Below are 27,301 nucleotides of genomic sequence, written 5' to 3'. Positions count from 1 at the left end.
CCCGCTTTTACATTTCATCAATTAGGATGAGCGAGGAGAAGGGGAATCGTACATTCCCCATCCAATTCACCCATGTACCTGAGGCATGTCTGTTTGCATTTAGCTTTATTTGAAATTCTTTTTTATTGTTGACATGTCCCTTTTATCTAAAAAGCGAATGAGTATTCAAGCATCGTGCGAATTCGGGTAGTCACCCTCTAAGGAATGTCACTACTCAGTAAAGTTCAAGTTGCATTTGCTTGTGTCACCGCAATGAATTTGTACTGGTTGCAAAATGGCGCAGAAAGGATCATTCGTTTCCCCATTTGATTAAGAGGGGTAGAAGCCCACATACACGTACGATTTTGGCGGCTTCCAATAAATTAGATTAAAAAGTTATTAAAGTAGCCAAACAGTAAGAACTGCGTAGTTGGAGTGAATTTCGAGTATAAACCGAAGTACCGGATGGGGAACAAAGAGCTCAATGCCACAGATGGATTTACACAAAAAACGTTCTGCCGGATGGAACTTATAAGTCAAATGTCATACTGTGCCAAGAGGATTTGAAGAAAACTGAGAAGATTACGATTTAAGGCTAGATCACCTACGGCAGGAAAGGTTATTTTGAATCTCTGCTTGGCTCTATTAGGCACAAAGACATGGGAATGCAAATCTATAGATCTAAACGCTGCCTTTTTGCAGTGGCATCAGCTCCAGAGAGACATTTTTCCCCGTCCTCCTAAAGAGGCAGATAACTCAGATAATTCTGGAAATTGATCAAATATGTATATCGTTTAAATGATGCGTCTAGAGTCTGGCATGTTTCGTAAAGGTCAGTTTTGTTCAAGTTAGGCTGTTCCCAGTTGAAGGCACATCCGGCAACGTTTTTCTGGCACTATAAAGTAAATCATTCCTGCACGACGATGCATGTCGACGATGCTTGCGCGTGGGACTAGTGATTTCAAAGTTGTTGCCAGCTGTGGTTTGAGGGGAAAAAAATCAGGATTGGAAGTCAGGCTTCCGGTGCATTGAAATATATTGGACTGGAAATCGGACAGGATAAGATAGGGGCAACTTTATGTCAGCAATCTTATTTTGAAAGAAATACCCCAATAGCAATTAGTCGTGGCCGTGTTTCACAAAAAGACGCAATGGTTTCAAAGGTCACTGGTTTCAAAGGTCACTGTCTGTGCGGGGTCTGCACATCCTCCCCGTGGGTGCGTGGGTTTCCTCCGGGTGCTCCAGTTTCCTGCCACAGTCGAAATATGTGCAGGTTAGGTGGATTAGCCAATGTAAATTGCCCTTAGTGTTAAAAATTGCCCTTTGTGTTGGGTGGGGTTGCTGGGTTATGGGGATGGGGTGGAGGTGTTGACCTTGGGTAAGGTGCTCTTTCCAAGAGCCAGTGCAGACTCGATGGGCCGAATGGCCTCCTTCTGCACTATAAATTCTATGAAATTCTATGAAAGGTGGAAAGAAAAATAACTGCGAAGTTTAATTGGGCCACTGAATTGGGTTGGAAGACATACTAGACCGGACTTCAGATGTGATATCTTTGAGTTCAGTACAAACATGAACGGTCGCAAAGTGGAAGACATAATAAGAACAAATAAAGCGTTGATCAAACTAAAAATGCAAGAGTGTGTTTTGAGGTTCCTGGTTTAGGTGACCTTAGGCACTTGAAACTCATAGCTTATAGTGATGCGTCCTATGCCCATTTATGTGATGGCGTTTGAAGCGCATGAGGTTTTATAATTTTTTTTCGGGGAACAATGCTAAATGATTCCCTCTTCTTTGGGAAACAAAGAAAATAATGAACGTCGTCAAAAGCACTTTGGCTGCTGAGACGTTGTCGAGCTTTGTAGAGGCGGTGGATATGGCCTTTTAAATATCAGAGCTGTTGACAGATGTTTTGGGCTTAAGGGATTTGGTAATCTACCTATTGAATGTCACATTGACAATAATTTCCTTGTGGGGAAATGTACGCTCTACAAAAAGTGTCAATGAAAAATGTTTATGAATAAATATCACAAGTTTGAAGCAGATGTTCAACAGAGGGGAAATAACAAAAATGTAATTTGTCGACAGTAGCTATCAATTGTCAGAGTGTTTTACAAACATAGGAGCCAGTTCACAGGAACGTTCGGATATTGTTAATGAAGATCTCTTGATTCTGTGACTGTTTTTTTCTTCCATGAAAAAATAAAGGGGGGAAATCGCGTGTGTGTTTCTGAGTTCCTTATTATTTCCTACCACCTGGCGGATACAGGACACGGTAGTTTCCGTAACGGGGGTGGAAGAGGGGAATGTTTCCGATATTGATAAAGAACTCTGTAATCGGAGGACACGCAGACACTGGAGCTAAAGCACAAGTGGAATAATGAGCTGGGGGGGGTGGTGGGGGGAATGGGGGTGTCTGTAAATAGAGGCAGGTTGTTGGGCTGATGCGTCAAACAGAGCCAACGCGTTTTCATTATGTGTCAGGCTCAGCCTGATTCAGTTTATGGTTACCACCGGGCACACATGACGGTGACGCGGATAACTCATCTCCTGTCCCCTGCACCCCTAGACACATTCAGAAATGTCATCGGTTTAGCGCAGCAACGTACTATGGGCCACAGCTGCACTCACAAGCTCAACACAATTCGAACAAAAACATCAATTTTTCTAGCTAGTTTTACGACGCAGATACGTGGCGCACTAATTAGCACTGGGACTACGGCGCAGAGGACCCAGGTTGGACTCCCGGCCCTGGGTCACTGTCCATGTTAAGTATGCACATTTTCCTTGTGCCTGCGTAGGGTCTACCCCCACAACCCAAAGATATGCTGGTTAGGTGGATTTGCCACGCTAAATTGCCCGGTAGATAGAAAAGAAAAATAATTGGATCCTCAAAAGATTTTTTTAAAATATTGCTTTAAAAGTCCAGCACCTTCATAAGAGATTCAAATGGGAAGTTAATGACTTCTATAAAAGATGTAACATAGAACACGTACAGTGCAGAATGAGACCATTCGGCTCATCGACAATACACGGGCCTCTGGAATGATCACGTTTCATAGGTACACGCCTCCACCCTACCCCAGGATCACTATTTCATATTTTCGACACGAAGAGGCAATATAGCACGTCCACCTCACCTAACCTACACATCGTTGGATTGTAGGAACTTAACAATGGTGAATCGAGAGCACTTTCCAAATCACATGCTCAACCACTGAGAAGCAGAACGCCACATGCAACATGAGGTGACAACTACATGTACTTTAGATCACACATGGTCATGACTCATAACTGTATCACCATCCCTTAAAAAAATTTTGGTCCGAATCTTGGCTCTACGCCCGCTAAAGTACAATTACACTCTCTTGATATGCCAAATGGACTGAGATAGGTTGGGATTCTGGCTCAAAGACACTTTCTTCAGATCCGATATTCCCCAATTTGATTTGTTTCATGAGTTGTAAATAATTCAATTGCACAGCCCACAGCAGGATGTGGCATTGTGGAATTTTCCACTGACCTAGTTATTCAGAGGCCCTGGATAACAATTCCAGAACTCGGCTTCGATTCCCACCACGGCAGATGATGGAATTTAAAGCTGAATGCAATATCTGAAATTAATGACATAATAATGTTATTATTATGTTCGCAGAAAATATGTATACACCTGATGATGAAACTCTGAATTTAATACAATGACATGGGCCACATTTTTCACTGGATCTGTCAATTGACATGTTCAAAAGTAGCACGCATCTCATTTATTTAAACAGTTATCATCCATTTTGATGGTTTAGAACGCTTGATAAGTTAAATCTGCACAGGAAGAATAACATTATATTGTTAGGGAATAGACTGGATCTTCCGGTGGTGTCTTCAACCCATGCGTGTACTTAGATTTCGGAGATAATAGGTATGCTATTTGGATTCACAAGTAGATGACATCGCATACGAATATGTGCTCTGAACAGGAATAAAGTGTTTATCTTGCAAAAGTCATGTTTGACGTCGTCAGTAACGTAATATGATGCATCGAATGGATTACAAAAAATCAGTTGAAATCCATTTTTTAATTGTTTCCACCTTGAGTGGCACGGTGGCGCAATGTTTAGCGCTGCTGTCTCACCTCGCCAAGTCCCTTCCTTTTGTCGCAACGGATTAATATTTAAGTGAGCAAGTAAATGAATGTTTACAATTCTACTTTGCAATGTATCAAATTATTCGTGTCAGATTCAATGTTCTACTTTAATAATATTAACGGATGTCTGCAGCATACCCACAAATTAGAGCATTAAGGGAAATTAGATCTCTTCGTGTTGAACAATGAATTAGTGCATGAAGAACGGCAACATCTATGGATATAAATAGAGAAAAACTGTAAAAGCACTCAGCTCCTCAGCAATCATCTGTGGAGAGAGAAACACGATTTACATTTCACATCGCATTGTACAACATTTCGCCATTGCTGAAAAATATCTACTGAATACATTTTCAGCGAGGACGCGCGAAAGTGGGATGCAGTCGAATTGACATCTGACAGGGAGGAAATAAAGAGCATGAAAAAACACATCGAACATGGAGTTGCGAAAATGCGAATGGAATGTGTTTATCTTCATTTCACACAATGTAAATGATATAAAATATTCCAAGGCAATTTCGACACAACAAATCCTGCCGAAAAAGGATGAATGAGGATCCTTGGCAAAAAGTTTAATGAACTAAATATATTCAATTAATGTGCAAGCTCGTGAAGGAAAACTTGATGGACAGACTCACCGAAATGTCGAATTGGAAAATGTAGAACGGCCGACCAGAAAGTCAAATTACTAATCAAAGATATGCAAAAGTGGATATTTGACGCGCGGCATGGAGGCCGTTCGGACAAATGTAGAGACAGAGAAAAGCGAAGCCATGTAGGAATTAACAAGAGATAATTGTTATTAATTGTTTAAATTTGAAATTACATAATGAACTGCTACTGCCGTTCATCAAATGCAGCGAGATTTTCGTTTGGACAGTGTGACGAGACGGGAGCTCCAGTCATTTGAAATAAATTCAACAACGTAAATCTTGAGCAAATCTCAAATTTTCGACTGTACTTGCGAAACTTTGTTGGAATTCGCCTACATAGTGTACAGGATGTTGAGAGTAGTGAGGTCAGGGATAGGGTTAAAAGTTCGAAAGAGGGCACCGGCAAGCAGGACGTTGGTTTGAAGTGTGTCTACTTCAACGCCAGGAGCATCCGGAATAAGGTGGGTGAGCTTGCAGCATGGGTTGGTACCTGGGATCTCGATGTTGTGGCGATTTCGGAGACATGGGTAGAGCAGGGACAGGAATGATTGTTGCAGGTTCCAGGATTTAGATGTTTCTGTAAGAACAGAGAAGATGGTAAAAGAGGGGGGGTGTTAATCAAGAAAGTATTACGGCGGTAGAAAGGACGCTTGAGGACTCGTCTACTGAGGTAGTATGGGCCGAGGTTAGGAACAGTAGAGGAGAGGTCACACTGTTGGGAGTTGTCTATAGACCTCCGAATAGTTCCAGAGATGTAGAGGAAAGGATTTCAAAGATGATTCTCGACAGGAGCGAGAGTAACAGGGTAGTTGTTATGGGGGACATTAACTTTCCAAATATTGACTGGAAATACTATAGTTCGAGTACTATTGATGGGTCAGTTTTTTGTGCAGTGTGTGCAGGAGGGTTTTCTGACACAGTATGTAGACAGGCCAACAAAGGGCGAGGCCACATTGGATTTGGTACTAGGTAATGAACCCGGCCAGGTGTTAGATTTAGATGTAGGTGAGCACTTTGGTGATAGTGATCACAACTCGGTTATGTTTACTTTAGCAATGGGCAGGGATAGGTATATACCGCAAGGCAAGAATTATAGCTGGAAAGGCAATTATGATGCTATTCGGCAAGATTTAGGATGTATAGGATGGGGAAGGAAACTGCAGGGGATGGGTACAATCGAAATGTGCAGCTTTTTCAAGGAACAGCTACTGCGTGTCCTTGATAAGTATGTACCTGTCAGGCAGGGAGGAAGTTGTCGAGCAACGGAACCGTGGTTTACTAAGGAAGTTGAAGCACTTGTCAAGAGGAATAAGAAGGCTTATGTTAGGATGAGACATGAAGGCTCAGTTAGGGCACTTGAGAGTTACAAGTTAGCCAGGAAGGACCTAAAGGGAGAGTTAAGAAGAGCGAGGAGAGGACACGAAAAGTCATTGGCGGATAGGATCAAGGAAAACCCTAAGGCTTTCTATAGGTATATCAGGAACAAAAGAATGACTCGAGTAAGATTAGGGCCAATCAAGGATAGTAGTGGAAAGTTGTGTGTGGAATCAGAGGAGTTAGGGGAAGCGTTAAATGGATATTTTTCGTCAGTGTTTACACTGGAGACAGACAATGTTGTCGAGGAGAACACTCAGGTTCAGTCAACCAGGCTAGATGGAATTGAGGTTCAAAAGGAGGAGGTGTTAGCAATTTTGGAAAATGTCAAAATAGATAAGTCCCCTGGGCCAGGTGGGATTTATCCTCGGATTCTCTGGGAAGCCAGGGAGGCGATTGCAGAGCCTTTGTCCTTGATCTTTATGTCGTCTTTGTCGACAGGAATAGTGCCGGAAGACTGGAGGATAGCAAATGTTGTCCCCTTGTTCAAGAAGGGGAGTAGAGACAACCCTGGTAATTATAGACCTGTGAGCCTTACTTCGGTTGTGCGTAAAATGTTGGAAAATGTTATAAGAGATAGGGTTTATAATCATCTTGAAAAGAACAAGTTGATTTGCGATAGTCAACACGGTTTTGTGAAGGGTAGGTCATGCCTCACAAACCTTATTGAGTTTTTTGAGAAGGTAACCAAACAGGTGGATCAGGGTAAAGCTGTTGATGTGGTGTATATGGATTTCAGTAAGGCGTTTGATAAGGTTCCCCACGGTAGGCTATTGCAGAAAATAAGGATGTATGGAATTGAAGGCGATTTAGCGGTTTGGATCAGTAATTGGCTAGCTGAAAGAAGACAGAGGGTGGTGGTTGATGGCAAATGTTCATCCTGGAGTTCAGTTACTAGTGGTGTACCGCAAGGATCTGTTTTGGGGCCACTGCTGTTTGTCATTTTTATAAATGACCTGGAAGAAGGTGTAGAAGGATGGGTTAGTAAATTTGCAGATGACACGAAGGTCGGTGGAGTTTTGGATAGTGCTGAAGGATGTTATAGGATACAGAGGGACATAGATAAGCTGCAGAGCTGGGCTGAGAGGTGGCAGATGGAGTTTAATGCGGAAAAGTGTGAGGTGGTTCACTTTGGAAGGAGTAACATGAATGCAGAGCACTGGGCTAATGGCAAGATTCTTGGTAGTGTAGATGAACAGAGAGATCTCGGCATCCAGGTACATAAATCCTTGAAAGTTGCCACCCAAGTTAATAGGGCGGTTAAGAAGGCATATGGTGTGCTAGCCTTTATAAGCAGGGGGATTGAGTTTCGGAACCACAAGGTCATGCTGCAGCTGTACATAACTCTGGTGCGGCCGCACCTGGAGTACTGCGTGCAGTTCTGGTCACCACATTATAGGAAGGATGTGGAAGCTTTGGAATGGGTTCAGAGGAGATTTACTAGGATGTTGCCTGGTATGGAGGGAAGGTCTTACGAGGAAAGGCTCAGGGAATTGAGGTTGCTTTCGTTCGAGAGGAGAAGGCTGAGAGGTGACTTAATAGAGACATATAAGATAGTCAGAGGGTTAGATAGGGTGGACAGTGAGAGTCTTTTTCCTCGGATGGTGATGACCAACACGAGGGGACATAGCTTTAAATTGAGGGGTGATAGATATAGGACAGATATCAGAGGCAGTTTCTTTACTCAGAGAGTAGTAGGGGCGTGGAACGCCCTGCCTGCAACAGTAGTAGACTCGCCAACTTTAAGGGCATTTAAGTGTTCACTGGATAGACTTATGGATGAAAATGGAATAGTGTAGGTCAGATAGGCTTCAGATGGTTTCACAGGTCGGCGCAACATCGAGGGCCGAAGGGCCCGTACTGCGCTGTAGTGTTCTATGATTTATAGATTTATTTGGTGCGAAATTTGCCTCCACATGTACACCATGCATATTTAACGCCGTTGCACCCAGTTTATTCACATAAATTTAAGTACAACACTGCAGTTACATTGTCTGTTCGCTCCGGTTCTCATCTTCAAGTTTAATTAACAATATCGTTAAATACCACTGCCCTTCCTCATTTTCCAACTGAATTACACATTACTGCTATAATGTGACACCTCGGGTTTCTCCTGCTCTATTACAAACATCACCTACTGCTTCTTCTCACCTTCGTTAACTAATTGGTATTTACCTGTTCACATGACACACTACGTGTGATTGACATGTATTTGTTTTGCATATCCGATAGTTCACCTGGCTCAATTTATTTTCAATGTAGTACCCACTAAATCGAGATTCAGTGTATCGCCTGACACAGGTAACACTAATAACAGTCTCTCTGGTTGTAATGCTGTGTCTGGACCTTCAGATCAGCCTTTGCTTTCATATTCTTCTGGGTTGTCACTAAATATCTACATTTCAGTCAATCTGCTGCAACTCAATCAACCTCTTTTAATTCAACACACTTGTCTCGTTCCCTGTGTGTGTAATTCTCATTCATTTTGGTAAAAATAGTATCAGATAAACTGCTCTCACGCACCTCAAACTGGGCTTATAACTCTTACATCTTTTGTCTAAGTTACTGAGCCTCTGATCGTGTCACCACGAGGTGCAGAAATGATCTGGCGTGGTTTGTTTCTAATGATCTTCTGGCAGGTTACTATATCAGATGTTCGACTAAAGTAGCTCTGATTACCATCTGTGATACACTATCTTGACTATTGAAACCATGCAATAGGCATGGTTTCAAGCAAAACAGACCACAACCGTTCTTGTCTTGAAGCTACACTCTAGTTTTATTGCTCCTAAACTAATATTTTTATTTCACAGTCAATGCGACTAACCGGAAACGTTTCCTTCAAGATCAGTTCTGGATGACATATATCTTAGTCCCACAACATTAGGGATTGACTGTCACTTGCATCTCGCAAGATTTTAATTAACTTCCCCATTCAATCTGCCCAAATTGAAATACATTACCATTGCATACCAAACCTTCAAACATCTTCCATCCTCTAGAACCTCTACTACTGCACAAATAATGAACCGATTACTGCTCCATTTATCTGCCGGTTTACTCTGCGTGCATTTACGACATTCTTTATATGTTCTCCAGCCTCCCTTTGCATGCTTCCCATTTTAGGATTGTAACCCATACCTGCATTCTGTATGATATAGAAAATAGAACTTGCCGTGGTTCAGTCTGTTACACTGAAAATATCGAACATTTTTCACATCTCCCGTCCTTAAAAATACTGTATTTTATTGAGGTCCAAGTTCGTTGTGTATACCGATCAGTCTGCTCTCTTGTCGGTCTGTCCTCACTCATACTTTCACAGTTTCAAGCTCTCAGATTTCAAATAAGACTGAAGAAAGTTTTTTTGTCTATGCACCGGTACATTGTGATACGGCAGCTCCATGGCTTTTAAGATAGATCGAACTTTCTGTTCCTCATCATGAGTTCTAATCATTGCGGATAATGACGCATTAGATTCCTCCAACAAAATTATCTCTCTAAGGGCGCGGTTTGTTTATTATATTTTAAGTGCTCGTACCCACCTATTAAAAAATATTTCATGACTATTTTCGTTCAAGCTCAAAACTTTTAGCTGTCTGCCTCCGGTACCAGCTGAATATCAGCAAATCTAACATCTCAAAATCTTTTCACCGTTGCATTCTCCCCCGAATGGCGCATCGATTTCAACAGCCCGACCTAAAAGGTTATTTTGTAGCTGTCGGGTCCAAATGACTTGTGGGCATTTAGTGTGTTTACTTAATTTCCTAAGAACACAAGGAAAGTGTGGCGGGATTCCTTTCATGGACTTTTTGTGAGAGTTTCTACATTTCAGAACATCTACCGACCTTTTTCCAATGCTACGTTTTTGTCTCGGAGGCAATTAGCTGTATTTTGAGCCGATGGGCTCTTTCATTTTCCTTTCCTCTTTCGGTGACTGCTTACACTTGCATTTTCTGAGCTCCCTCCTTTTCTCTTCCCTCCATCAAAAACATTTTAATGCCTCAGTCTCTTTTTAGTTGATGCATCAATCATTCAATTCGGCCCGAATTCGGCTCGTATTTTTTCCCCAAAATGTGTCTATGGTCCCTGAACTCCTTAAGACTTTGCGCTTCCCAAACATCGTACAAATCAAATAGTCATTTCAGGCAATGACACCTTAGAATTACAAGAACATAGAAGGCTGATGGCCAACACTGGAAACCGTTTTTCCTGATCCAGCGAAGATATGTAAACTCAATTTATGGAGATTACTAGTCTGTCTTGGGACATAGACGTAGAGGTTTTACATGTACAAACAGCCTCTTCGCTTGTGGACATAAAACGGCGTCACCGTGGCAATGTTTCAAATGCATTGCCTGCGACAAGAAGTCTTGGAAATTATACAGTTTCACCCCTTTTATTCTGTATTCTCTGCATTCGGTTGTCTGCCCCTCTTTCACGTAATTTACTTTCACGGGTTTCAACTAGTATGGCAGGGGGTCGGTGCCGGAGCAATATGTGGAAAGTTGAAAGTATTCAGGGCGAACAAGGGAATAGGGACAGTATGGCTCTGAGGAAGAGTAGACAGGGATATGTTGCTAAAACAGCACGTCTGGTGGCCTGAGGAGCATATTTTTTTAATTTAAAAAGTATTGCGGGTAAGGCAGATGAAATTAGAACTTGGACAAATACTTGGAACTATGATATTGTTTCCATTACAGGCACCTGGTTCAGGGAAGAACAGGATTGGCAACTAAACGTTCCAGGATTGAGATGTTTCAGGCGGGATATATGGGGATGTAAAAGGGGTGGAGGATTTGCGCTACTTGTTCGGGAGAATATCACCACTGTACTACGCGAGGACACCTCAGAGGCAGTGAGGTGGATAGAGATGGCGAATAAGAAAGGTGCAGTCACAATGTTGGGGACTTACTACAGGCCTCACAACAGCCAGTGGGATATAGAGGAGCAGATAGGTAGACAGGTTTCGGAAACGAATAAAAGCACCAGTGTTGTTGTGATGGGAGACTTCAACTTCCCAAATATTGACTCACTTGGTGCTAGGGTCTTAGACGGGCCAGAGTTTGGAACGAGCATCCAGGATGGATTCTCAATGCAGCAAGTAGACAGTCCAACTAGGAAAGTGGCAGTACTGGACCTGGTATTGGGAAATGAGCCCGGCCAGGTGGCAGAAGCTTCAGTAGGGGAGCATTTCGGGAACAGTGACCACAATTCAGTAAGTTTTAATGTGCTGCTGGGCAAGGATCAGAATGGTCCTAGTGTGAATGTGCTAAATTGGGGTAAGGCTAAGTATAACAACATTAGGCGGGTACTAAAAAACCTAGATTGGGGGGCGGATATTTGAGGGAAAATTAACATCTGACATGTGGGAGGCGTTCAAATGTCAGTTGAAAGAAATTAAGGACCGGCATGTTCCTGTGCGAATGGAGGATAAATACAGCATATTGCGGGAATCTTGGATGACGAGAGATATTGTAGGCTTCGGTAAAAAGAAAAAAAATGAGGCATTTGCCAGGGCTAGACTACTGGGAACAGGTGACGTCTGTGTCGAATATGAGGAAAGTAGGGAGGAACTTAAGCAAGTGGTGTCAGGTGGGCAAGAAGGGGTCACGAAAATCCCAAGGCTTTTGACACATACATAAAAAGCAAGACGGTAGACAGGGAAAGGGTTAGCACACTGAAGCATAGGCAAGGGAATCTATTGATTCAATCTATCGATTCAATGGAATTCACCAAATATGAAGAATTGATTGATGTTGAGGCTGATGTGGAGGCTGGAGAAGGATGTGTAGGTAGCCTGTGCCACATTGAGATCCAAAAAGACAAGGTGCTGGACGTCTTGACAAATATTAAGGTAGATAAGTCCCAAGGGCCTGATGGGATCTATCCTAGAATACTGAAGAAGGCCAGAGAGGAAATTGCTGAGACCTTGACAGATATCTTTGGATCAACGCTGTCCCGGAGGATTGGAGAATAGCCAATGTTTTCTTTGTTTAAGAAGGGCAGCAAGTATAATCCAGGGAACTACAGACCGGTGTGCCTTACGTCAGTAGTAGGAAAATTACTGGAGAAAATTATTCGATACAGGATCTACTCCCATTTGGAAGCATCAGTGAGAGGCAGCATGGTTTTTTGGAAGGGACGTCGTGTCTCACGAACTTGATCGAGTTTTTAGAAGAGGTCACAAAGATGATTGATGCAGGGAGGGCCGTGGATGCTGTCTATTTGGACTTCATTAAGGTCTTTGACAAGGTCCCTCATGGTAGACTGGTACAAAAGATGAAGTCATACAGGATCAGGGGTGAGCTCGCAAGGTGGTTACAGAACTGGCTAGACCCTAGAGGCAGATAGTAGCAATGGAAGGATGGTTTTCTAATTGGAGGGCTGTGACGAATGGTGTTCCGCAGTGAACAGTGCTGGGACCTTTGCTCCTCATAGAATATATAAATGATTTGGAGGAAAATCAAACTGCTCTGAATGGAACGTTTTCAGACGACACAAAGTTTGGTGTAATTGCGGATAGCGATGAGCACTGTCAGAGGATACAGCAGAATTTAGATCGTTTGGAGACTTGAGCGGAGGGATTGCAGATGGAGGTTAATCCGGACAAATGTTAGTTACTGCATTTTTGGATGGTTGAATGCAGGAAGGGAATTAACAGTGAATGGTAGAACCCTCAAGAGTATTGAAAGTCAGAGAGATCTGAGTGTACAGGTCCACAGGTCACTTAAAGGGTCAACACAGTTGGAGAAGGTAGCCAAGAAGGCATTCGGCATGCTTGCCTTCATTGGCCTCGTCGCCTGTATTGCCTGGCCTGTATTGCGACTCGACCACTGTAGTCTACCTCATACGCTGCAGGAAAGGATGTCCCGAAGCGTGGTACATTGGCGAGACCATGCAGACACTGCGACAACGAATAAACGGGCATCGTGCGACTATCAACAGGCAGGACTGTTCCCTTCCAGTTGGGGAACACTTCAGCAGTCAAGGACATTCAGCCTCTGATCTCCGGGTCAGCATTCTACAAGGAGGCCTTCAGGAGACGCGACAACGCAAAATTGCTGAGCAAAAACTTATAGCTAAGTTCCGCACGCATGAATGCGGACTCAACCGGGATCTGGGATTCATGTCGCATTACATTCGGCCCCCACCAACAAGCCTGGACTTGCAGAGGCCTACCGACTGAACTGGCTTGGGACAATTCACACCTCTTTAACCTGGAGTTACCTCTCTCTCTGCATCTTTGATGATTTGATTGCCTGCAGGTGCTCGCATTCCGGGGCATCTCTGACTGTGTCTATATAAATATTTCTGGAACAAGCCTTTCCATTCACCTGAAGAAGGAGCCGTGCTCCGAAAGCTCGTGTTTGAAACAAACCTGTTGGACTTTAACCTGGTGTTGTAAGACTTCTTACTGTGCTCACCCCAGTCCAACGCCGGCATCTCCACATCATGGCTATCATTGGCCTGGGCATTGAGTATAAGAATTGAGAAGTCATGCTGCAGCTGTATAGAACCTTCGTTAGGCCACCCTTGAAGTATAGTGTTCAATTCTGTTCGCCACACTAACGGAAGGTTGTGGAGGCTTTAGAGAGTGTGCAGAAGTGATTCACCATGATGTTGCCTGGTATGGAGGGCATTAGCTATGAAGAGCGGTTGAATAAACTCGGTTTGTTCTCACTCGATCGACTGAGGTTGAGGGGCGACCTGATTGAAGTCTACAAAATTATGAGAGGCTTAGACAGAGTGGATTCTCACGTGCTTTCCCCCAGGGTAGATGAGTCAATTACTGGGGGGACATAGGTTGTGAGTAGCAAAGTTTAGAGGAGATGTACGAGGCAAGCTTTTTACAAAGAGGGTAATGGGTGCCTGGAACTCGCTGCCGGATGAAGTGGTGGAAGCAGGGACGATAGTGACATTTAAGGGACATCTGGACAAATGAATGAATAGGATGGGAACAGAGGGATGCTGACCCAGAAAGTGCAGACGATTTTACTTTAGGCGGACAGCAGGATTTGCACGGGTTTGGAGGGCCGACGTGCCTGTTCCTGTGCTGTACTTGTCTTTGTTCTTTGTTTTTTTTTCATTACTCTGGACATTAACATGTGCATACCTCACTGATCTTCCAGTGGTTCAGGTGTTATTGTTTAACTGATGCGCGACATTCACCTATTCCTATATCAATGTCTCTTTTTGCAGTTTCTGGGCAAAGGGTATTACATCCAGCCTTGTGAAATAATGACCACTGCTGTCGGTAGGCAGATTTCCACCTGTTCCTCGGCAGATTGCTTCTAACTATGTCTCAATGCACTCTTGGTAATGCTGATATTTGGCAAATCCATGACAGCATCCTCAACTTGTATTTTACCGCTCTACACCCGACGCACAGATGCAGCAACGTGCACCATCTACAACACATGTGCATCAACCCACCAAAGATGCACTGCAACTCATTAGAAACATACTATTTTCACAATTCGAAGGGGTAACAGGCAGATGATGAATGGGCATGGCAGCGATAGATACACATCCCCTTGCATACCTCAAGGAATCTGACTTATAACATCAGCTCAGATCATTGGCTGTCGCTTGCCAAAATCAAGAAACTGTCTATTGTTGATATAACTGCACAACACGTAGTTGTTTAAGAAGGCCGCTGATCACTGTATCCACAGGGACAAAAATAAATGCGATGAATATACTGGAGCTAGGCAGATATGTCCAAATCATGTTCAGAAATATACATAATTCACAACACTGTGGATCGCAGCAAATTAGATGCAACTAAAAAATAATGGTAGTTTTGCGAAACGTAAATAAATACTACAGATTTGTAATGGAAATTATCATGTTCCCACTCTAACGGACAGGCACGAGAAGAAAAATCATTCGTCATGTTCAGTCGTTTCAATTTTATAAATTATACACAAATCACTGCTGACCGAGTGAGGTGGCCAATTGGATACCGGGGTGAATTTAGCAATTGGATACAAAATTGACTTGGCGACAGAAGCCAAAGGGTGGTTGTGTAGGGTTGTTTTTCAAATTGGACAGTAAGAAGTCTTACAACACCAGGTTAAAGTCCAACAGGTTTGTTTCAAACACTAGCTTTCGGAGCACGGCTCCTTCTTCAGGTGAAGAAGGAGCCGTGCTCCGAAAGCTAGTGTTTGAAACAAACCTGTTGGACTTTAACCTGGTGTTGTAAGACTTCTTACTGTGCTCACCCCAGTCCAACGCCGGCATCTCCACATCATTTCAAATTGGAGGCATGCAACCAGCGCTGTGCCTTAGGGTTCGGTGCTGGGTCCACTGTCATTTTGTATACATATATATATATATATATATATTAATAATTTGGATGATAATGTAGTAGGCATAGTACATGCGTTTGCATACAACACCAAGATTGGTAGAATAGTGGAGAGTGAAGAAGGTTATGTAAAATTGCAACAGGTTCGTGACTAATGGCAGATGAAGTTTAATTTGCAGAGTTGTGAGGCGATGCATTTTGGTCGATCAAATCAGGGCAGGTTAATGGTATGGAGTTGGGGAGAATTACAGAAGAAAGAGATCTCGGGATAAAGGTTCAGAGCTCCTTGAAAGTGGAGTCGAACGTGGGCAGGACGGTGAAGAAGGCATTCAACACGCTAGGTTTACTGGTCAGAATATTGCACCCAGGAGTTGCTGAATCTGTACAAGGGATTTGTAAGACCACACATGGAATAGTGTGCTCAGTTCTGGTCACCCAATTCTAGGAAGGATATTGTTAAAGTAGACAGACTGCAGAAGCGATTTATGAGGATGCCACGAGGACTTGATGGCCTGAGTTGTGTGTGGATGCATATGCCGGCCCGTTTCCCTGGAGCGTAGATGGCTTAGGGGTGAACTTAAAAAGTCTATAAAATAATGAGGAGCATAGCAAAAGTAGATAGTCAACATATTTTCCCAAAGATAGACGAGTATTAAACTAGAGACATAGGTTTAAGGTGAAAGGGAACATATACAAAAGAGACCAGAGGGAAAATTATTTCACACAGCGCGTGCTTTGCAACTGGAACAGGCTGCCAAAGGCAGCGGTAGAGGCGCTAACATGTTTTCATTTAACAAGCAGTTGAACAGTCACATGGGTAGGGTGTGTATGGAGCGATATGGCCAAATGCGAGCAAGTGGGATTGCATGGTGACAGACACTGGGAGGCATGGACAAGCTGGGCCAAAAGGCCTGCTTCCACGCTGGAAACATCAGTAACTTATATCCCTATGACAACATTTTTGGCCCATGCTTATCTATCCTCATTATTACTGTGTTAAAAGTGTCATTATCTCTTAACTAATTTACGGGGTGTGCGTGTAGCTCTGTTGGTACGCATTTGTTAGTGATCCCATTACTTCACATCACAATATTCCCTTGTAACTGTGGGAGTTATTTGGCTATTTACATCGCTGCAGTTCCTGAGTTGTAGGCACACTATCCTGCTGATAAGGAGAGTGGTCAAGGATTTTGGCGCTATAATATAAAGGAACTAGTCCATATTTAGAATTCAGGATGCTCAGTTATTGCGGGGCGGGGGGCTGGTGTCCATGTAGTGGTGTCCCTCAATATCTGCTGTGTCTATCTTTCTGTGTGGTGACGTTATGGCTCTGGAAGGTGCTACCTCTGGAGCAAAGTTGGGCTCCGACAATGCACTCTTTGGAGGGCAACCAGTGGTGCTAGTGTTGATAATCAAGCGATCTGCATCGGCATCCATGTTTACGAGCTTTTGGGGGGCTATTAGGGCTTTCGTCATCAAGGCAAGTGGAGAATTATGCCTTCACCCTGATGACCTGTGCGCTGTGGATGGTGGACAGGCTTTCAGGGATAAGGAGCCGTGTGCATTAATTGAGTCTTCAATGACAACACTAAGGATATCGGGAGTGACGGATTCTACGACGGCAATGGGATTGCAAGTCAAGGGATGATGGATGAATTATTTTGTGTTGGAGTCAGTAATTGATTGGCCGAAGTGTGGTGTGAATGTTCTTCGCTTCTTGACAGCCATGGCTCGATGTTGTCGCTCACTTCCTAAAGTGTCTCTTGGACTGCATGAATTAAGTACTGATCATTATGAAATCATCAACAAAGATATGTATTTAATTAATAGAATATTATTTGGTGAAGCAACAAAAGATGCTTACGCCAAGGGAAGTGCTCAATATCGGACTCCTGCAGGGCTGACCTGGAGCTGAAAAAACATGACCTCCAATCATCACAGTTGTGTTCCATTCTGCCATGCATTAATTAGCAAGCGGAAGCCACTCCCGTTCATTCATATTGAACCAGTTTCTCTCGTTCTTCTTGATGCTCTGCAGAAGTAACTGCACGATTTGATATCATTGTTTCTTATTTGCTCCTTATGCAACCTGGCAATTACTCCTATTTTGTTACTTCACCAGGTTTCCATTTCATTTTAACAATGCCTGCTGTTGCACTGGTATGTCTTCATTGCTCTTCGTTTGCCCAGATTTGATCCCTTGGTTTCGTAAATTGGTACAGTGGCAATTAGCCTCTGCATCAGCTTAAATGTTCTGGTTGACCGCAATTCAGCTGCATCTGATTGCACTTCCAGTATGTCTGATCTTGTGATAGTAGCTATAATTCTACTTTTCCTGCTGTTAGTGCCTCAAAACATCATGGAGGAGATCTTGAAAATGAACTCGGACTTTATTTTCTCCCCAAGCACTGTGCACTGCTGGTTACTCGGAGGAATACTGTCTTGAACGGATGTGTTGCAGAGCGAAGGTTGATGAGAATAAGGTTATTTATGTGTTTGTCTCAAGTAAGCTCCCTCAACACATGCCACAAATCGTGTCACGTTGCCGTTTCTTTTGATCCACGGTCACCGCTGCTGTCATGTGAAAACAGATTCAAACTGCGTGATGGGCATTCAAGTTCCTCACACAGGGTATACTCATTTTCCATCCCCCTTTAAAGTCTGGAAGGGAAAATAATTTGGAAAGGACGACGAAGTCTGACAGGTGATTATAATATCACCATTTGCATATTACTCAAATGTGTTGAGTGTGTCACCATTTAGATCCAGACAATTGCAACAAACAACTGGCTCTCGCAGTTTAATTTTTTTTTAGAATACCCAATTATTTTTCCCAATTAAGTGTCAATTTACCATGGCCAATCCACCTACACTGAACATATTTTGGGTTGTGGGGGCGAAACCCACGCAGACACGGGAAGAATGTGCAAACTCCTCACAGACAGTGACCCAGGGGAGGGATTCGAATACAGGTCCTCAGCGCCGTAGGCAGCAATGCTAACCACTGCTGCCCTCTCGCAGTTTAGATTACATTTATGCGTTTAAGATATTTACATTAAATTGCACTTTCCCCAAAAAGAAGGGAAGTGATATAAAAGTGATATAAAAAATAATTTACCGTACATTATAAAGATACAGGCATAATGGTTACCAATTGCCCACTGTATATTTTGCCGACTATTCAATCTAACTTTCTTCAGAGGAATTCATCATTGTATAAGACACGTCACGGACTTGTAAATTATACCACTAAAGATGTGCGATCGCCATGTTGAACTTCAATTAATACGAAGAGTAAAAATAATATTCCATGGTATTATGAATTTATTTCCACCCACATAATGAGCAAAATGTCATACCAAGCTGGAAACAAACGCAAAGTTACATATTTGGATTGATAAGCAGAACGCAATCGGAAGAATATTATTAATCGCCCTGTAGACGTACAGTTAAACAATAATGAATATATTTCGCACATTTCACTTTGATTATCTGCACTGAATGTTCATCTGAACAGGAAATCGTTAGCGCTGACTTACAGAGAAAAAGTTGCCAAAGTCAGTGTGCAATCCTGTGAGATAAATAGGTACTTACAGTTCACGTGGATCACAACAACAAAAAAGGAAAATACATTTTTAAAATATCCAATCAAGATGAAAGAAAAATGAAAGATAATTCTACGGATACGTATGTTCCTCAAAGTCACGTCGTAAAACAATATATTTCCAAGTTACCATATCAGGCAACCTTCTGAAGCATATCGACTATGGTACGAGCTGTCACCAATGATTTTCTTTCCTAATAACTATATCCTGCAGAAAAGTTGATCTCTGATGCCAGCAAAGCTAGGCACTAAGTTACAAAAGTGATTAACTTTGGAAATCCTGAGGCGATGAATTTAACATCTGGAGACGTTCCAGAAAGGATTTTACCTTTTTAACACTAGTTTGTCATGTTTGTTTCGAGATAGTCTTTAAGGCCTCTAATATACAGATGTAAACTGATGTCTCAGTTATGAATCTGCTTTCAATTAATTCTTCAGCCAAAGTGCCATCATAAGAAACAGTGTCATTGGCACTGTTTTGATGTAATCAGATTTCAGGGTCTCAGATGTCTACGTTAGTTACTACATTTCATGCATGTCAGCTGATTTGTTTGAGCACAAAATGCGATCACAGTAAAAAAAAGAATGCATGCTTAAAACGTTTACTCGTATTTGCTACAATGGTGGATGGAGTTAAAGAGGTTTTGACAAAAATGCAAAAGAGCTGGATTCACATCAGTCAATTTGCAGCTCCAACATTATTCCATGTTGTCAATCACAATGATAAGTATCTTGAAATCGCCTAGATTAATTCCAATACAACATGTAATATTGAATTCAATATTTAAAATAACGGGTCACGATAGATATTTAGGAATATGTAATAAACATCAGATTGCACAGGGAACAACTTTCGCTCAGTTCTCGAGATTTGGTGATGCAAAATGTATAGCTGCTTCACTTGTAATTTGAGATTAGAAGACATGAATCGAGTGGTGTACCACCTTGTTTCAGGTATTTTGCCGCATTACATGTCCTGGGGATTTCCATAGAAAATCATACAGACCATGTTGTGATTACCGCTTATTTTGTGTCAACTGATTTATTCAAGTCCTCCAAAGCCATAATGGCATTCTGTCCACAGTCTCTGATATGGAAATGTATCAAGACAAGGAGATTTAAAAAAAACATCAGCGCTTTCAAGGTAACATTACAGCTGAGCGTAATCAAGAGTGAAATCATACGACATTGGCTCCAGAGAATCACATGAGAATTAATACAATAGCGGCATATGTTGAAAGCATCGATGGAATCCACACAGTGCAGAGGTCATTCTCTCCAGCGAGTCTGCACCGACCCACTGAAAGTGCAGCCCACCATGACTCAATCCCTATCGTTATTGCTGTAAACCCACTAACCTGCACATTTCTGCACAGGAACGAGCGATTCAGTACGAACAACCCACCGAACCGGTGCATCTTTCAAAATTGGGGGGAAACCAAAGTATCCGGAAGCAACCCAAGCAGACACGAGGAGAAAGTACACACTCCACAAAGGCAAACACTTGAGGTCGGAATTCAACCCTGGCCTTGTGACGCAGCAGTGCTAAAGAATGTGACACCGTTCAGCCCAACTGTGCAGTGATTGACGGGATGCGATTGCGGTGCAAGCCCAACCACCAACAAGGCCGCACTCGTCCTAATGTCTTATATCTGCACTGTGAATCCTATTCAATATCAAAATTAAAGTTGAAATCAGCAAGTGCAGCCAAATACAACAGTGCCGCATGTGTTCTGCATTCATGAACTCAGATATCTCATTAAATGTAAAGTTGGACGCTTTGTATGGAAGGCTCTCAAATCTAAGGTTGCGACATTTGTGATTGATTTCAAAGCCTACCACCATGCTAGATTCCACATTTCAACATTGTAAAAAATGTGATTTGCGCCCTCCATTTCGAAAATTGAGTGCTTCGATGTGGAGAGCCATGTTCTGAATGCAGGCAGCAGCAGCACATGGAAGCAAAATTCGCCACTTAGCTGGGAAACAAATCAAAACTGTCACTGAGAAACTGAAATGGAGGTATGACGACCGACAGTAACAGCTCTTTGGCATTGAGGGATGGCTCATTAGCCGAAGAATTGGAACGAGGATGCAAGTTTATTTTTAAAGAAACGGTTCTCATTGTATGCTCAGAGAGTATAGCAGCTGAGATTTTTTTTAAATTTTTTTTTTTTAAATTTAGATTAGCCAATTATTTTTTCCAATTAAGGGGCAGTTTAGCGTGGCCAATCCACCTACTCTGCACATTTTTGGGTTGTGGGGGCGAAACCCACGCAGACACGGGGAGAATGTGCAAACTCCACACGGACAGTGACCCAGAGCCGGGATCGAACCTGGGACCTCAGCGCCGTGAGGCGGTTGTGCTAACCACTAGGCCACCGTGCTGCCCAGCAGCTGAGATAACAGCTGCCGATTTGTGATATCAATTGAGACAGGTGTACTTTTCTTCAAATGTTGTATTTGTTTGATGTCAATGTAACTGGCATGCTTTGTGGTTACATTGCGGTGTACGTGTGACCCCACCTTTAAAGTTACACGTTTGCAACGTGACAATCTGTCACTTCGGTTCCTGGCACTTACTCTTGTAATAACATGGTTATTTATTTCTTTTTGAATGTTATTACATTTAACCTTCTCAGGTGTAGAATTAATTGAATTAGCTGAAGGTAAGCAAAACATGCATCTAAACATACCCTTAATTGGAATGTGCTCGAATAGCTTCCTTTAGATCTATTTTGAACTATTTCGAGCTTCATTAAAAACATACGAACACTAGCTGCAAGCAGAACGCCTGGTATTGCACGAAAACATTGAGACAGCGATATGCTATGGCGGATGAACGGTGCTCGAAATTCAGTCTGGACATAATAAAGACATTCGACATTAATTCAACTATGGAGGAAGGTGTTTTGTGATAATTACGCTTAAAAAATCTCTCCCCACAGGAATTAAAACGATTTAATTCACCACAGGAATTAAAATATTGAGCTCTCACATGACAAAAAACTGCATTTTACTAATTACAACAGCCAGGGCGACGAATGGAGCGAGTGGGAAGCTCACGGACATATATTTCACACAACTTGCGTTGACTTGAATCCCTTTACCACCCCTTTAGAAGTCACGATCCTGGGAAACATTTCACGCAACATGGACGGCAACTGATGAAAAACACATAACATTCCGCATAAAAGCTCAAACGATTGTGCAACCTCAATAGAGAGAGAATGCTTTTTCCAGTTCGTGTGACATTACTTCAGATATCATGAGAAGGAGAAATATGATGAATATAATAATGCAAGAGAGGAGGTCGAGCAGGATGAGGAAAATAGAATGTCAATGAAAAATATAGTAATAAACATTACAAATCCAGGTTAAAGTCCGATAGATTTGTTTCGATTCTCCAGTTTAAGATGCACAAAAGTTTGTGATTCGAAACAAACCTGTTGGACGTTAACCTGGTGTGATAAGACTTAGTATGTGCTCACCCAGTGCAACGCCGGCAACTCCACATCAGAGAAAGATATGAGCTGGGAGAAACTGCCAATGGAAATAAACTGATAATGTTCGTGCTCAGGACTATAAAAGGTGATGCTAGATTCAATGACATAACGTAACGGTATCTATCAATAGGAGAACACAGAGCAGTGCAAATCAACGTGAGCGACGCTCACGACACAAAGAACAATAAAGAAAAAATATATCATTGTGCATTTCTTCCCAAATACCCTAATTAACTCAGTCTCTCGTTTATTTGCCGTCAATTAGTGTGCACGCCACACTCTTACTGGAATCAATGATCAGGGAATTCCCGGAGATGGCGTTCATCTTGGGATTTTGATGAGCTCTCACATTCCTCCCAACCTGAAGTTGTTCTAAAGTTTTTCGAGACATATAATTCCTACAGTGCACTTCGCCGACCTCTCCCCAAAACCACATAACCCCATCTAATATGCGCACGTGGGAACCAAAAGGGCGATTTAGCATGGCCAATCCACCTGTGGGAGGACGGTATGAAGAAACCGGAGTACTCAATTTAAAACAATGCAGATTCGCAGTGAAAATGTAAACACCACACTGAGAAGTACTTAAGGCCCAGTTTGGAACCTGATCTCAGGCGCTGCGTGACAGCTGCGCTTAACACATTCCGACTATCAGTCGGATCAGACTGCAGTCGCAGGTAGATGGAGCCTTTCACATTTTATGGAAATAACGGCATTGGGAAGAAGATTAAGTGCCGAATGGGAATTCAACGGTGATTCCACCCATCCGAACATTCTGGTTATTAATTAAAAATCCAGATTTGTCAACTTCGTGGATTGTAGCATGCGAGGTAAGCTGATACTGTGTCTCCGCTCAAACATTCCACTCAGTCCATCAATTAGTTTTGGGACTTCAGCATTGTGAATTCGAGATTTGTCCGTCGTTCTTCTGTCTAACTGAAAAACACAGTGAAGTTCGCAGATTTATACCGCTGTAGAGGTGCGGGGAGGGGGATGTGGCTACGTTAATCCCTGGAAATATGAACTGTTACATATTTACTGCAATATCCTGCACGTAGGCCTCGGTAATTCTGCTGGCATATATGTTTTTGCTCCTAATTCTGTGTGCAGGGAATGTCACATTCAATCTCTTCATTCGGTACATATCAAATTAATTATGAACCGCGAAATTGAATACGTTCGATGTTCGATATATGTGTTTTTAAACATCATGATAAGAATTATAAGTTGCCGATTAAGATTATAAAATTAGATATGCCAATCTCTCATGTAGATCAAACAGAATCTCCGGGGGGATTGAATCCGACAAGTGGTTTCGACTGGAGTGCTGAATTTGGGCTGTATTGAGTGCTAAAGTTTGAGTTTGGTGACTGAGGGGTATTCGGGATCCATTTCTATCGAAAGTCTAGTCTTCCCTTTATTCAGTAAATTAACGTAAACGTTTCTGCTTGGCTTTGAAGAAGTTGAGTTCGAAAACAGCTGTAAACAGAGTTTATTCAGGCTCTATTTGCAGCTGCAACTTGTCAATTTGTTAATTAGATAACTCGATTCAGCCAGTTTTCTGATGCTGGAGTCAGACAGTATAAAAGTGAGCCATCTTGCAGGCTGTCTTTGTTTTCACTGGATTGTGGACTTCGGAATGCATTAGAATGCTAAAGTGGGAGTTCAGTGACTGCGGGAGTTGGGTGAGGAAGGGTAAATGTGCCAATTTCATGTCCTACAGTTCCAAGAGCATTAGGAGAGCCGTGAGTTTACAAAGACTGCAGCATACTGGGAGCAGAGACGGAGGACGGAGTTCCAGCCGAATCACAGGGGAGAATGTGAGCTACATTCCGTAATGGAAGAGTTGTTTTTGTTTTAGGAGGCACCGAGCTATATTCGTATCAGTCAGGTGAATCGCCAATTTTAAAGGGTCAACTTGACAGAGTAGCAGCAGTATTTATTCATGTATTAAACGCCTTCCGGTCTTTCGTCGTTTTATTCACCTTTTAATTCTGTTGGGAATTCACATCAGAGGGGATGGAAGTTAAGGTAGTCGCATGCTCCTCTTGTACGATGTGGGATGTAAGGAACACCACTAGTGTCCCCATTGACCACACCTACGGAATGTGCATCCAACTCCACCTCGTCGGGGATCGCTTTAGGGAACTGGAACTGGACGCACTTCGAATCATCCGAGAAGCAGTGACAGAGGGGACAATAGAGAAGAGTTACAGGGAGGTAGCCACACCCAAAGTTCAGCTGGGTTTGTCAGGCGAAGGAAAGTAAACAGGCAGGCAGTGCAGGGATCTCTTGTGGACGTTCCACTTCAAAATAAGTGAACAATATTGGATGCCGTGGAGCGTGTGTGGGGTTGGGGGAGGGGGGCGAGAACGTCCATGAGATGGCCACAGCGGCGATGTCTATGGCAGTGAGCCGCGCTCTGTGGCTTACAAGGGAAGGGGAAGAATAGTAAATATATCGTGATAAGAGGCTCAATAGTTAGGGAAACGGAGAGGAGATTCTGTTATCGCAAACGAGCCTCCCGGGTGCCAGGGTGAGGGATGTCGCGGATCGTGTCTACAGGTTTCTTAAGTGGGAGGGGTAGCAACGAGAAGCCTTAGTGCACATTGGCACTAACGACACAGCTAAGATACGGAATGAGGATCTAAAACGTGATTTTAATGAGTTAGGTTGGAAGCTAAAGAGCAGCACAAACAGGACAAAAATCTCAGCATTGCTGCCGGTAACACGTGCTAGTGAGACAAGGAACAGAGAGTGAGTGCAGCTGAACGCATGACTACAACGCTGATGAAGGAAAGAACGCCTTAATGTATGTAGATCATGGGTATGCCTTCTGGGGAAGGTGGAACACGTGAATGACAGTCGGGTTGGACCTAAACTGGACGGGTACCGACATCCTGGACGGTTAGTTTGCTAGAGGTGGTCGGGCAGGAGTAAAATAGTTCGGCAGGGGCATACGAACCAGACCTCCGGATCAGAGGATAGAGTTGCTGTTGAACAGTCAGAAATAGAGTAGAGCGAGTTTGTGATTAAGGGTAAACAGTTGTTAGGGCAAAGTTGCGCTCAGTGCGATGTGTTAAAGTGTGCCTGATTCAATGCAAATACTTTCAGGAATAAGGATGATGAAGTGAGAGCATGGATCGGTCTTGTAACTAGAATGTTGCGGCCATTACGGAGACATGGATTTCACAGGTTCAGCAATGGTTCTTAGATTTTCCGTGATTAATTTGTTTTAAGAAGAATACAGAGGGAGATGAAAGCGTAGGGAGTGGCACTGTTAATTAGAGAGTGCATCACAGCTGCAGTAAAGGAGGTAGTCGAGGGGAGTTTGTTTTCATAGTCAGTCTGGGTGGAAGTCAGAAACAAAGGAGCAGTCACATTATTGGTCGATTTGTATAGACTACCATATAACAGGAGAAAGATGGAGGAACAGATTGGACGTCGGTTGTGGAAAGGTACAGACGTAACAGAGTTTTATCATGAGTGACTTCAGCTTCCATAATATCGATTGGAACCTCCTGAGACCAAATGGTTTGAATGGAGCATATTTTATCAGGCGTGTCCTGGAAGGATTCCTGACACAATATGTAGACAGGCCGACTCGCGGGGAGGGGTCAGTCAGGGCGTGATATTGGATTCTGTGGTTTGTGACGAACCACGCCAGGTATCAGATGTCTCGGTGGGAGAGCATTTCGGTGACAGTGCCCAAAACTCCTTGACCTACATGGGCAGCACGGTAGCACAAGTGATTAACACTCTGGCTTCACAGCGCCAGGATCCCAGGTACGATTCCCCGCTGGGTCACTGTCTGTGCGGAGTTTGCACGTTCTCCCGGTGTCTGCGTGTGTTTGCCCTGGGTGCTCCGGTTTCCACCCGCAGTCCAAAGACGTGCAGTTCAGGTGGATATTCCATGATCAATTGCCCTTAGTAACCAAGAAAGGTTAGGTGGGGTTATTGGGTTAAGGGGATAGGATGGAAGTAAAGGCTTAAGTGGGTCGGTGCAAAATCGATTGGCCGAATGCTCTCCTCCTGCACGGAATGATCTATGCTCTTCAACAAAGTCATGGAGATGCATCGAAACAGTCAATACCGGAAGGTATTTAATTGGGGGAGAGGAAATTGCACTGCTATGAGACAGTGGCAGAGGAACATAAGTTGGGAACAGATGTTCTCAGAAAAGTGCACAAGTCAATGTGTGTGCGAGTGCTGGCTAGTTTTGTCCCACGGAGATAAGGAAGGAATTTTAAGGTGAAGGAACCTTGGGTAACAAGAGAAATTGAGCTACTGGTAAAGAGGAAGAAGGAAGCTGAAGCAAGGTTGAGGAAGCAATGAGGCTCCCGGGCGTTACAAATTTTCCAGGATGAAAATCAAAAATTGACTGAGGAGAGCTGGAAGCAGGCATCAAAAAGCCCTGGCAGGAAGGATTAGGGAAACCCCCCAAGGCATTCTGCTCTTATGATATAAATACGTGGATGATCAGAGTGAGAATCGGCCGATCAGGGATACCGGAGGAAATCTCTGCTTAGAATCTAAGGAGGTGGGAGAGGCGCTAAATGAATATTTTGCTTTAGCATTGACTAGAAAGCGGGACCCTTTTGCTCGTGATAACAGCGTGAAATAGACTAATAGGCTCGAGCAGGTTGATATTAAGATGGATGACGTGCTGGAAATTTTGCAAAGCATCAGGGCAGATTACTCGACTGGACCAGATGGGATATATGTAATATTACTACA

Source organism: Scyliorhinus canicula, chromosome 12 (genome assembly GCF_902713615.1).
Source record: "Scyliorhinus canicula chromosome 12, sScyCan1.1, whole genome shotgun sequence".
NCBI lineage: Eukaryota > Metazoa > Chordata > Chondrichthyes > Carcharhiniformes > Scyliorhinidae > Scyliorhinus > Scyliorhinus canicula.
Note: the sequence above shows the minus strand (reverse complement) of the source record.